General features: G+C 43.5%; 1 long non-coding RNA gene across 1 annotated transcript; it reads right to left on the reverse strand.

The window, feature by feature from the left end:
* Window positions 1-1153: 1153 nt before the first annotated feature.
* LOC138987830 (uncharacterized) lies at window positions 1154-14485 on the reverse strand. The gene is made up of 3 exons (XR_011464121.1): window positions 14335-14485; window positions 9014-9200; window positions 1154-4238 (listed from the first exon to the last, which is right to left on the reverse strand). It is a non-coding gene; the product is annotated as an uncharacterized lncRNA (long non-coding RNA).

Consider the following 14485-nt stretch of genomic DNA (forward strand, 5'->3'; position numbering starts at 1 on the left):
ATCCACCCAAAGCTTTATAAACCATTAAGTGCAGACACTTCCATATACCGTCTGAGAAAGGCACTTCTGACTATAGAAGACCATTCTTTTTAAGCATCCAGCTTTGAAAAGAGCACACGTGAAGTAATGTTGAGCCATGTGGATACTTGCCTGGCCAAGATGATCAGCCTGATTATTTTTCCTGAGCTATAAGGCCAAACTGCTTCACTTTTGGAGAAAACATTATTAATGATACGAACACTATTATATTTATTTTACTAGGAAGAATTAGTGGAAAGAACATTAGCTTTCGAAACATAGACCTGGCACTTGGTAGTCATTCAGTAAATATTTATTGACTAAATGACCAAATCAGCTCAAATCTCACCAACAATTTCTGACTATGTGATTTTGTGCAAGACATTTAACCTCTCTGAGTTTCCGATTATTCACTTGCAACATACAAAATAATAATCTCCTCACAGGGCTTTTTTTTTTTTAAGGATTAATGAAGTGATTGATGTATGAGATCTCTCAAAGTGCTCAGTAAAAATTTAATAAGCATGGAAGTTTAGTTGATTAGCTATGCTATGTCCTAGAGTGCGTAGCCAGCTTGTAGAAAAAAGAGTTGGCTTTTGATATTGTTTGCAATGTTCCATTAACGAAGTCTTGAGATTCCTTTGGAAAAAATCAATTCCATTTTGATAAGACCGCACTTTCTTTGCCACAGAAGCAATACCATATGTGTGCACCTGAGGAAAGCATTTAAAATGCTTTTGACATGCAAAGGCTTCCAGGGCTCTGTTTTGGAAAAGCTCTCCTAACAAAAGGGACCACACTGCCTCCCATTGCCTGGTTTCTGGATTGGTTTTCCATCTCTTCTTCACAGCACTGCCTTTATCTCTCAGTGCCTGTTCTCTGCCTCTTTAATACACTTACTTGCCGGTCCCTGAAAGGCCCTGCTGTAGATGTCCTTAGGAACTTCCATCAGCAACAATAAGGTGGGTGGCAAACTTTTGAAGGATCTGCATCAACAAAAAGGGAGGAGAGAAGGAACCGATGACACACATGGTGATTTTCTAGGTATTTAGCATTCATTTAATCCTGGTAGCAGCTCTGTGCAGTCAGTGGCTTTATTTATTTATTTCAATGGTGATTTTAAAACAAGGACATCAAAGTACAAAGAGTTTCAGGAATCTGCCCAAAGTCATACAATCAGTAAGTGGTATGGCTCAAAAGTGAAAGTGAAAGTGAAAGTGAAGTCGCTCATTCATGTTCGACTCTTTGCAACCCCATGGACTGTAGCCTACCAGGCTCCTCTGTCTATGGGATTTTCCAGGCAATAGTACTGGAGTGGATTGCCATTTCCTTCTCCAGGGGATCTTCCCAACCCAGGGATCGAACCTGGGTCTCCCGCATTGTAGACAGACGCTTTACTGTCTGAGCCACCAGGGAAGTCGAAATTGAACACAAATCTGTTTAGGTCCAAAATCATGTTCTTTCCTTGCCATTACCTTGCCTGCTCTTTACTGACATCTCCCTACCTCTATGCATGGTGCAACGAAGATGTTCAGACAGCACGGTGTGTTGTGGAGAGAGCTGTCTAAGCTAGAGAACCTGGCGTCTTACGCTAATAAAGTCATTTACTACCTATGAACCCTTGAGCAGTTTACTTATCAACTCTGTGTCTCAAGTGCTTCACTGCTCAAGAGAGAAAAGTCATCCCTTTCTGGCAATGTCAGCAAGGAAACTAGACACAGTATAAGTAGACTGAGTGCCCGGCATAGAGGACCTTCAGTCAGTGAAAGCTACTGATGCCGTTATTGTTGCCCTCAAACGAATCCCTGAATAGGATGATTCACTCTACAAAGCCGTGTTGGGTGAGTGTTCAGTGGGTGGTATAGATACAATGCAGATTTGAAAGGAGGTGCAAGAGAGATTATTTCTTGCTTGAAGAACTGTGTAAGAGTGAAGCCTAGACAGTCACAGGAGTGCAGATTCCACAATGGTAGAAATTGTGCCTGCCTTTCTTTTCCTTAGCATTATTTCTCTAGGGCTGAGGACAACAGATTGGAGCACTAAGTGGATACTCCTTTAAAATGTACTGAATGATCGAATGAAAGTTGATCCTTGATAATGCATTTTGAAGGGGCAGTGAAGTGAAAGTCACTCAGTTGTGTCCGACTCTTTGAGACCCCATGGACTATACAGTCCATGGAATTCTACAGGCCAGAATACTGGAGTGGGTAGCCTTTCCCTTCTCCAGGGGGTTTTCCCAACCCAGGAATCAAATCGGAGTCTCCTGCATTGCAGGCGGATTCTTTACCAACTGAGCTACCAGGGAAGCCCGAAAGAGACTGGAGGGAAAAGCAAAAGGTGATTTTAAAAGGTAGGTGGGTCAGAAAACCTACAACATTTATCGAAGACGAAAAGGAAGGTGATACAGCTGGAGGAGAGGTGGTTGGGTGGGTAAATCAAGAGATCACAAAAAATGGGAGTTTCAAATAGAACATGATAGTCAGCGGGATGGAATCCTGCAGAGAGGTTGAAGAAAGGCTAATTTAGTCATCGGGCAATGAAGAGACCCATCATTGTCCTTAGTTTAGGATAATTAGAGTACTAACTCATCTGAGTGTTGTGAAGATTAAATGAAATATTATTTGTAAGGAGCTTGGCCTAGTGCCTGGCCCATATCAGGCACTCAGTACATTAGTTATTATTCACATCAAATTGTTGTTTTTAACTTTGTGATGTTTCGGCTGGTGATGCTAACAGAGGCCACTGTGGAGGTGGAGGCAACAGGCCAGGGGGAGAATGGATGCCAGTATTTATGGAGAACCTGTAAGTATAAAGCATGAGCCAGGCTTGCTGGGTTCACAGAGAAAAAACCTTCCTCCTACTGATTCTCGAAACACCGAAACATCCCTCAAGGACTTTACTGCCAGGTGTAGAGTTAATGTCTGCATAACAGGTATATCGTCACAAGCCAGTTTTGTAAGTTGATCTTTGGGACCCCTTCCTGTGACTTCTCCCAAAAAAGGTTAGTTTCTCTCCTGCATCCAAATGCCATCCCGGGGGAAAAAAAGAAGAGGAGTTGGGAGATCTAAGGTCTGGCCTTTATCCAAATGTTCCTGACTTATCTAAGGCAACTATTTCAATTCTACGATCAATCTGAGATAACAAGATTGGACTAAAATTTACTTTGATTTTTTTCCACTGCTTGCAGCAGCATAGAGTCTCATGAGGAAGAACAGAAAAGTTGTAGACTAAATAAAGAACAGTTTTAGAACAAATGTTCTCTGCATAGCTGAGTGTTGTGTTAGCAGTTTTATGACCCACTATGTGAGTACTTAGATAACTATAATGCAAGGTAGAAAGTGATAAACATAGAGTACATAAGTGCTGTGGGAATTCGGAGGAAGTATTTCAGCGAATTCAGGAAAGGCTTTGTGGAGGAGATAGAATTGGAGTTGTTTTTCACTCCAAAATTTGATCTTGAAAACTTTAAAACAGGCAGAAAAAGGGAAAGAATTATAAAATGAATAGCTGTATACCCTTCAGTGAGATTCAACATTCAGCCTTGCTTTGATGTTTACTGTCTCTCTATATGCATACATATATACATATTACATATTTTTCAGAAGCGTTTGAGAGTAAGTTGCAGATAACATTCCTGAATAATCAGTGTGCATCTCTTAAAAACAAGGACCTTCTCTGGTATAACCACAACATCACTATCACTGAAGAAAGTGAGGAGTCATGATGGAGCTGGATTTTGGAGGAAAGATAGAGTTGGGTTTTTGATGACCAGTGGTAGGTCTTCTTGGGTAGGAAATGCTGCGCAGGTCCAAGCCTGGATGTAGTGACCTTGGACCAGTGTATTTTAATCCCTTCCTCCTATGAGAAGCTGCTCCTAGACCAGAAAGCCCAAGTGATTTGCCACAAAGGTAGTTTGGAAAGAGCTGGAGCCAGCAGCCGCATTTCCTGATGCCTTTTACCTTGCTCCCCACCACACTCCTCTTGCTGGCTAAATTTAGAACACAACGCTCTTGGTTCTTACACAGGCCCACTTTGAAATCAGTCTCAGTTTAAAAAGTTTTTTGGATGGCACCTTTCTGTGTGGGTTTCCAAGATGTTGCCAAGCTGAATCTTGCCAGTTCTCCTGGAAGATCAAGGTTGAAACAGGTGGAGAAACAGAAATAGGGATGACTAACTGCACAATAAGTCAAGGGAAAAGCCAGGAGGGATGTCTCAAGTTCCTGAAAAACAAACAAACAAACACTGCTGAAGCCTGCACCAGCCTCGAGTTCTGTTCTAACCCGCCACACCCCTCCACCCCTCCCTCTACCCCCGCTTCACACAGCCAAAGAGGATTCAGCAGATATAGGGGGGCGAGGGCATTGCTGAGCTGTGAGTTAGGACTCCTGAGTGCTGTCGTGCCTTTGCTTCTGATTATTGGCGTGACTTTACACAGTGGTTCTCAGTCAGGGCTGACTTTGTCCTCCAGGGAATATTTGGCCATGTCTGGAAATTGTTGGGGACACTCCTAAATGTCCCAGAGTGCACAGGACAGCCCCCCAACAACAAAGGGCTACTCAGTCCAAAATGTCAGTGCCGCTGATGGGGTAGAGGAAGAGGCTCAAGAGGGAGGAGCTACATGCGTACTCACAGCTGATTTATTTCATTGACAGCAGAAACTAACACAACCTCATAAAGCAGTTATATTCCAATAAAATCAAGTCAGTTAAGAAAAGATACCATTTTGGACAAATTACTGATTTTCTTCAGTTCTCAATATTCTTGCTTCAAAATGGGAACAAGTGGTTTTCCATCGTAAGACTGCTGAAGAATCCCCTGAGATGCTTGTTTAAAAAGGCAGGTTTCTGTCCCCATCTTCAGGGATTCCTAGTCAGCCCACATGGCATGCCTTGAGAAAAGCTGTTCTGAATAGTTCCTAAGGACCTTCTCTGCCCTCCGCTTTTCCAATTCTAAGAATGTAGATGAGCAACAAATGTATGTCAGAGTTCCTGCCTGAGCACAGGATGAATATGGTAACACGAAGTGCTAATCTTCCTTCAGACCTCCTCACGCACACGTGTTCCTCTATGCCCACGGGCCACACAGAGTGGTCGAGCATGTGCATGGTGAGGTTTGAGGCCTGCCCATCTCTCCAGCTCGTTGCACACTCCAGACATGGAGCTGCCTCTCACTTCCCCTCAGGTGCTGTGCTTCCTCCTGCCTTTGGCTGCTTCCCATTTGCTGGGCTCTGTCTGCCTCTTCCTCCTCCTACTTCTAAAACATACACTTTGGCTAAAGCTTACTCATCCTCAGGTTACAAGTTACCCATCACTTCCTTGGGGAAGCCCCCATTGCTTCCCAACAACCTTACTCCTTACACGTCATTGCAATTGCTTACGTTTAACCAGATCTGTCAGGGGACTTCCCTGATGGTCCAGTGGCTAAGACTCTGCTCCCAATGCAGAGGGCCTGGGTTCGATCCCTAGTCGGGGAATTAGATCCCACTTGCCGCAACTAAAGATCATGCATGCCACAATGAAGGTCGATGATCCCGAGGACCATAATTAAGACCCAGCACAGCCAAATAAAATAAATAAATGAACAGATCTGTCAGCCCTGCTAGACTATAAGCTCTGCCAGGGTGCAGACACTGTCCTTCTGATGTGTTATTAATCGCCAGCCCCTACATGGTGCCTGAAATTTTAGAAGGGCTCAATAAATACTTGTTGAATGATGAAATGATTGATTGAATGAATGACTAACAGCAGATAAGTAAGGGTGAGTGGGTTAGTGATTACAAAAAGGGGAAGATGCAACATACAGGATCCCGCTTGCACAGAAACTGGGTTTGGCCTGGGTCAGGGGAGGTTGAGTGCAGCCATGTAAAATACTGATTCTCACTGAAACTTCTCTCTTTCCAGTGTGACAACATGTGACTTTTTAAAAAAAAAATTTTAATTTTTTGGCCACATGGCATGTGGGATCTTGGTTCCCCGACCAGGGATTGAATCAATATCCACCCGCACCTCCCCGACCCCCCCCCACCCCCGCCAGCTTTGGAAGTGTAGAGTCTTAATTGCTGGACTGCCAGGGAAGTCTACGCCTGAATTATTTGAATAAAAGTGGGATCTTGAACTTCCCTGGTGGTTCCAGTGGTTAAGAGTCCTCCTGCCAATGCAGGAGACACAGATTCGATCCCTGGTTGGGGAAGATCCCACGTGCTTCCAGGCAACTAATCTTGAGTGCCACAACTACTGAGCCTATGCATCCCAGAGCCTATGCTCTACAACAAGAGCCTATGCTCTACAACATCACAACGAGAGAGAAGCCCCAGCTCACTGCAACTAGAGAAAGCCTGCACACAGCAACAAAGACCCGGTGCAGCCAAAAGTAACACAAGCAAATAAAATTCAACGTCTTTGTAAACAGTGAGATCTTTCCTTGTTAGGAGTCCGTGGTGACTTTCTGTTAAGTGTGTGGTAGGATCTGAAAACCTCAGCATGACATACGAGTCCATGGATATCTGACTCCCATGTTGCTTCTTCTCCCACCACCTCCTCCATCCATCCCAGACATACTCTGCTTTAATCATATCAGATGTTTCATCCTCTCTGAAATATACATGAAGCTCCCATCCTACCACCTGGCCAACTCCTACTTGTATTTTAAAACTTAGGTTAAAATGTCACCTCCTTTGTAAAGACTTTTTGTTCAGTCCCACTGGGTTGGACACTCAGCATTTTGAACTTCAATAATGCTGTGTCTTTATGTAGCACTTAGAGCATAATTATTTTTTTTTTCAAATTTTAACTTTTTATTTTGTGTTGGGGTATAGCCAATTAACAATGTTGTGGCAGCTTCAGATGAACAGTGAAGGGACTCAGCAATACATATGCATGAGTCCATCCTTCCCCTAAACTCCATTCCCATCCAGGCTGGCATATATCATTGAGTAGAGTTCCATGTGCTGTACAGTAGGTCTTTGGTGGTTATCCATTTTGAGTATAGAAATGTGTCTATGACCTTCCCAAGTAGAACATAATTATTTGTTTACCTGTGTGTGCCGCTCTCACTAACAGATGAGCAGCTCTCTGAGGGGGGGCTCTGTGCAACTCACTCATCTTTTACTTCCTACTATAGTGCCTAGTCACCCCACTCCAGTACTCTTGCCTGGAAACTCCCATGGACGAAGGAGCCTGGTAGGCTGCAGTTCATGGGGTCACGAAGAGTCAGACACGACTGAGTGACTTCACTTTCACTTTTCACTTTCATGCACTGGAGAAGGAAATGGCAACCAACTCCAGTGTTCTTGCTTGGGGAATCCCAGGGACGGCGGAGCCTGGTGGGCTGCCGTCCATGGGGTTGCACAGAGTCGGACACGACTGAAGCGACTTAGCAGCAGCAGCAGCAGCAGCAGCATAGAGCCTAGTCAAAAGGGAAGCGCTATGAATCCTTGTGGAGTGAATGAATGAATGAATGAACAGAAAGAAAGCTAGAATATGACAGTGGATGCAATTTCTAGTTTTGTTCTTTGTTTTAAAATATTTCCTTTTCTTGAATGAAAATACCTAGAGGAATGGAGGTTACATGGCGGGGGAAATAGCTTCTTTCAAAAATCCAGTTTTCCACTTTTACATTTTTTTCTTAGGATCAATTAGAATTCCAAGTGCTATATAATATGGACAGCCTGCTTAATACTTCAAGGCTATTTAGAACTTAGTAGCACAAAATTTTTGTTCAGAATGCACATACCTTTGATTTCTGACAAATACAAAATAGCTTTTCCTAATTACCTTAAAATTAATACTTTGCATATATTTTAAAATAGGAGCTTTTCTTTTGAAAGTTTCCTTTCTGGGACACATAAATGTAACATTTTTCCTAGGTTGAGGGTGGGAGGAGTTTGATTTACATCTATCTTTTCTTCCAATTTTAAGTGTTTTTTAAATTATTATTTTTTAATTCTTTTCAGTTATTCATCCCTGAGCCCTGGGAAAATCTCATTTCCCCTTCACCATCCGGGATATTATTGTGAAAATTTATTAGTTTTGACAGCTCTCCGAGATAGTGTCACTAGCCCATGATACTAGATTGATAGGAAAAAAAAATTCACATATCTCAGTGGACGGACTGTTTTTTGTTTTGACTGCGCTGCACAGAATGCGGGATCTCAGTTCACTGATCAGAGATCAAACCCACGCCCCCTGTATTGGAAGGGCAGAATCTTAACCACTGCACTGCCAGGGAAGTCCATATTGGATTGACTTCTTCAGAACCTATTGAAATGATTCCCTAAACACCCAATGCTGGCTCCGGTTTTGCTCAGACCACAGGTCTGCCTCATACCCCTACTGACTGGCCCACCTCTCCCCACCCCAAAGAAGGTGGGAAGGTTTTGAAAAGTAGCCGCTCAAGCATCGGGGCAGACACTTTAGGAATAAATAACACTTGGAGGAACATTGTGTGTAGCTCAGGATCTCCAGCTGGGTGAAGGGGCCTGAGATTATTTGAAGGAGAGAGATTCTTACTCTTTTCAGATCAGTGTAGAGTTTTAGCAAAATCACACACAAAAAAAGGAGTGGGAGGTGGCAGATTTCAGCTATATGTAGTTTAGACGTTCAGACCTGACATATTCCACTTCAACCCGGCTAAAAGATTCCCAGTGTCATCTCCGGGACTGTCAAGAACAATTTGAGTGTGTGTGTGTGTGTGTGTGTATGTGGCTGTGTGCTTGTGGGTTCATGCATTTCCACCCTGCAGGGACAATTGCGTTTTAGCTTCCAGGTATACAGTTCTGTTTTCCTCTGTCAGGTGACCATGAGTTTTGTCATATTCAGCAGGCCTTTTGTCTAATGCATTGACATCTTAATGAAAAACAAAAGGTATATTCATCAAAAGAGACAAGATTACTTGAATCATAAATGGAGAGCATTGGGGAGGCTAGCAACAATAATAATAATAAATTGCAGCTATTGTCCACAGAAACTTGCTTTTCTAAGGTGCTTTTGATAATTACCTGTCAGTGTTCCTGTTTCAACTCCCGCTCCTTGAATTGATGGAGTCCATTTATATCACATGAAATTCTTGTATTTGCTTCTTGAAGTGAATTCCATTCGCAGGCATGAGGAGGGTGGGGGTTATTTCATTTTTTTCCAGCAAGGGGACCTGCCATTGTTGAATCTGACACATGTAAGCTTTGCTTTCTGGATGGAGGGAAGCAAAACAAAGCAGAAAATGAACACCAGCCTTAATAAGGAAGTGAAAGGCGGAAGCTGTAGCTCGGATGGTTTGGGGGGCCGTCTGTGTTTGTGCCTCCAGCAGAGTGGCGCCTGGTCCTTTCCATGAGGTTGTCTGACTCAGGTAATGTCTCCCTCATTATCTCTGTCAGGTGATGGAGTGAAGCTTCAGAGAAATGCCAGCACAAGGGAAGATGGATAAGAATGGCGGCAGTGAAGATCTATGTCAAGAATGTAGGAACTCCAGGGATTACAGTTTGTCTTTATTTAAGACTGTCTTAGTGTGAATGACTGAATTGAATAAAACTATGAGCATCTAAGCAAACTCTGGGAGATGGTGAAGGGCAGAGGAACCTGGCATGCTGGCAGTCCATGGAGTCACAAAGAATCGAGCGGGACAGCGATTAAACAACAAGCTTCTAAAGAGAAGGGATGTCTCATTGATTCAGCTCTTTCTGGTTTAATTCATGGAAATAGAAGTAGAGGAACTGGTTACACAGGACAGTGTGGCAGGGGACCTCCACATTTCCATCAGAAGAGAAGAAAGCCCCAAATCAGGAGACATGTGTCTCGACATCAATTTTGCTACTGTGTGACTTGGAACAACTGGTTTTTCTTCTCTCAGGCTCAGATTCCCTATTTGTTAAATGAGAAAGTTGGGTCAGATCCTATCCAGCTCTAAAATCCATTTTAAAAAATCTTAGTATCCTTAATTCTTCGCACAGTGTCTGACATGACCCTGGGGATCAACCTGTGTTTATTAAGTGACTAAAAAAAACAAATGCGTGTTTCTCTTAGGCATAATTGCCTATGCAAGTCTCTTGCTCAGTTAGTCGGATGGCTGGATTTCAGAATTACAAGGGTTATCAGTAAGGATAACCCACATTTAATAACTGCACATTTCCCCGATTTCTTGCTATGTGTGGAAACAGCTTCTAAGATGGACTCTGGGGACCCCCTGCCTCCTAGGGTCCAAGTCCTGTGTCATTCCTTCCTCTGGAAGAGGCTGGATATATTGATTTGCCTTTAACAAGTAGGACACAGCAGAAGTGATGGGTGCTCACTTCTGAAGTTAGGTTACAGAGAAACCCCTGACTTCTGTTTTGTTTTCTCTCTCTCTGAGAATCTCTGCTCTGGGGGGAAATCAGCTGCCATATGGTGAGCTATCCTTTGGAGAGGCCCACGTGGCAGAGAACCAGTGTCGCCAGATAACCCCCAGCAGACCTAGGACTCCAAGAGTCACATGTGTGAACTTGGAAGTGGATCTCTCCGTAATTGAGCCCTAAAACGGCTGCAGCCCTGGGAAATGTCTCAGCTGCAGCCTTGCCAGAGACTCTGAGCCATGCCCAGACTTCTGACTCACAGAAACTGAGATCATAAATGCTCTGTTATTTTATTAATGTTATTTTAAATGGATAAGTTTTGAAGTAGTTTGTTACACAGCAATTGGTGACTAATACACTATGCTGCAAAAGGATCTCAGATATGTTACAGTGCATTAATCCAAATAAGGGATATGACAAGTACACCAGTAACTATTATGTACAGTTCTAATATTCAGTCAGTTCAGTGCAGTTGCTCAGTCGTGTCCGACTCTTTGCGACCCCATGAATCACAGCACGCCAGGCCTCCCTGTCCATCACCAACTCCCAGAGTTCACCCAAACTCACGTCCATCGAGTTGGTGATGCCATCCAGCCATCTCATCCTCTGTTGTCCCCTTCTCCTCCTGCCCCCAATCCCTCCCAGTATCAGAGTCTTTTCCAATGAGTCAACTCTTCGCATGAGGTGGCCAAAGTATTAGAGTTTCAGCTTCAGCATCAGTCCTGCCAATGAACACCCAAGACTGAACTCCTTCAGAATGGACTGGTTAGATCTCCTTGCAGTCCAAGGGAATCTCGAGAGTCTTCTCCAACACCACAGTTCAAAAGCATCAATTCTTCGGCACTCAGCTTTCTTCACAGTCCAACTCTCACATCCATACATGACCACTGGAAAAACCGTAGCCTTGACTAGATGGACCTTTGTTGGCAAAGTAATGTCTCTGTTTTTTAATATGCTGTCTAGGTTGGTCATAACTTTCCTTCCAAGGAGCAAGCAGCTTTTAATTTCATGAAGTCACCATCTGCAGTGATTTTGGAACCAGGAAAATAAAGTCTCTCACTCTTTCCACTGTTTCCCCATATATTTGCTATGAAATGATTAGACTGGATACCATGATCTTCATTTTCTGAATGTTGAGCTTTAAGCCAACTTTTTCACTCTCCTCTTTCACTTTCAAGAGGCTTTTGAGTTCCTCTTCACTTTCTGCCATAAGGGTGGTGTCATCTGCATATCTGAGGTTATTGATATTTCTCCCAGCAATCTCGATTTCAGCTTGTGCTTCTTCCAGCCTAGGGTTTCTCATGATGTACTCTGCATAGAAGTTAAATAAGCAGGGTGACAATATACAGCCTTGACATACTCCTTTTCCTATTTGGAACCAGTCTGTTGTTCCATGTCCAGTTCTAACTGTTGCTTCCTGACCTGCATATAGGTTTCTCAAGAGGCAGGTCAGGTGGTCTGGTATTCCCATTTCTTTCAGAATTTTCCACAGTTTATTGTGATCCTCACAGTCAAAGGCTTTGGCATAGTCAATAAAGCAGAAATAGATGTTTTTCTGGAACTCTCTTGCTTTTTCGATGATCCAGCAGATGTTGGCAATTTGATCTCTGGTTCCTCTGCCTTTTCTAAAACCAGCTTGGACATTTGGAAGTTCACGGTTCATGTATTGCTGAAGCCTGGCTTGGAGAATTTTAAGCATTACTTTACTAGCGTGTGAGATGACTGCAATTGTGCAGTAGTTTGAGCATTCTTTGGCATTGCCTTTCTTTGGGATTGGAATGAAAACTGACCTTTTCCAGTCCTGTGGCCACTGCTGAGTTTTCCAAATTTGCTGGCATATTGAGTGCAGCACTTTCACAGCATCATCTTTCAGAATTTGAAAGACCTCAACTGGAATTCCATCATCTCCACTAGCTTTGTTTGTAGTGATGCTTTCTAAGGCCCACTTGACTTCACTTTCCAGGATGTCTGGCTCTAGGTGAGTGATCACACCATCATGATTATCTAGATCATGAAGCTCTTTTTTGTACAGTTCTTCTGTGTATTCTTGCCATCTCTTCTTAATATTTTCTGCTTCTGTTAGGTCCATACCATTTCTGTCCTTTATTGAGCCCATCTTTGCATGAAATGTTCCCTTGGTATCTCTCATTTTCTTGAAGAGATCTCTTGTCTTTCCCATTCTGTTGTTTTCCTCTATTTCTTTGCATTGATTGCTGAGGAAGGCTTTCTTATCTCTCCTTGCTATTCTTTGGAACTCTGCATTCAGATGCTTATGCAATGCTATGCTAAGTCAGTTCAGTCATTTCCGACTCTGTGTGTCCCCATATATGGCAGCCCACCAGGCTCCCCCGTTCCTGGGATTCTCCAGGCAAGAACACTGGAGTCGGCTGCCATTTCCTTCTCCAATGCATGAAAGTGAAAAGTGAAAGTGAAGTCGCTTAGTCATGTCCGACTCTTAGCGACCCCATGGATTGCAGCCTAACAGGCTCCTCCGTCCATGGGATTTTCCAAGCAAGAGTTACTGGAGTGGGGTGCCAGATGCTTATATCTTTCCTTTTCTTCTTTGCTTTTAGCTTCTCTTCTTTTCATAGCTATTTGTAAGGCCTCCTCAGACAGCCATTTTGCTTTTTTGCAGTTTTTTTCCATGGGAATGGTCTTGATCCCTGTCTCCTGTACAATGTCATGAACCTCCGTCCATAGTTCATCAGGCACTCTGTCTATCAGATCTAGTCCCTTAAATCTATTTATCACTTCCACTGTATAATCATAAGGGATTTGATTTAGGTCATACCTGAATGGTCTAGTGGTTTTCCCTACTTTCTTCAATTTCAGTCTGAATTTGGCAATAAGGAGTTCATGATCTGAGCCACAGTCAGCTCCCAGTCTTGTTTTTACTGACTGTATAGAGCTTCTCCATCTTTGGCTGCAAAGAATATAATCAATCTGATTTCGATGTTGACCATCTGGTGATGTCCATGTGTAGAGTCTTCTCTTGTGTTGTTGGAAGAGGGTGTTTGCTATGACCAGTGTGTTCTTTTGACAAAACTCTATTAGCCTTTGCCCTGCTTCATTCCATATTCCAAGGCCAAATTTGCCTGTTACTCCAGGTGTTTCTTGACTTCCTACTTTTGCATTCCAGTCCCCTATAATGAAAAGGACATCTTTTTTGGGTGTTAGTTCTAAAAGGTCTTGTGGGTCTTCATAGAACCGTTCAACTTCAGCTTCTTCAGCATTACTGGTTGGGGCATAGACTTGGATTACTGTGATATTGAATGGTTTGCCTTGGAAATGAATAGAGATCATTCTGTCGTTTTTGAGATTGCATCCAAGTACTGCATTTTGGACTCTTGTTGACCATGATGGCTACTCCATTTCTTCTAAGGGATTCCTGCCCACAGTAGTAGATATAATGGTCATCTGAGTTACATTCACCTATTTCAGTCCATTTTAGTTTGCTGATTCCTACAATGTCGACATTCACTCTTGCCGTCTCCTGTTTGACCACTTCCAATTTGCCTTGATTCATGGACCTGACATTCCAGGTTCCTATGCAATATTGCTCTTTACAGCATTGGACCTTGCCTCTATCACCAGTCACATCCACAACTGGGTATTGTTTTTGTTTTGGCTCCATCCCTTCGTTCTTTCTGGAGTTATTTCTCCACTGATCTCCAGTAGCATATCCCACCTACCGACCTGGGGAGTTCCTCTTTCAGTATCCTATCATTTTGCCTTTTCATACTGTTCATGGGGTTCTCAAGGCAAGAATACTGAAGTGGTTTGCCATTCCCTTCTCCAGTGGACCACATCTGTCAGACCTCTCCACCATGACCCGCCCGTCTTGGGTGACCCCACACGGCATGGCTTAGTTTCATTGAGTTAGACCAGGCTGTGGTCCGTGTGATCAGATTGGCTAGTTTTCTGTGAGTATGGTTTCAGTGTGTCTGCCCTGTGATGCCCTCTCACAACACCTATCGTCTTACTTGGGTTTCTCTTACCTTGGACTTGGGGTATCTCTTCATGGCTGCCCCAGCAAAGTGCAGCCACTGCTCCTTATCCTGGACAAGGGGTGTCTCCTCACGGCCGCCCCTCCTGACCTGAAAGTGGAGTAGCTCCTCTTGGCCCTCCTGTGCCTGCGCAGCCACCACT

The sequence above is a fragment of the Bos mutus genome, chromosome 5, assembly GCF_027580195.1.
Source record: "Bos mutus isolate GX-2022 chromosome 5, NWIPB_WYAK_1.1, whole genome shotgun sequence".
NCBI classification, from domain to species: Eukaryota; Metazoa; Chordata; class Mammalia; order Artiodactyla; family Bovidae; genus Bos; species Bos mutus.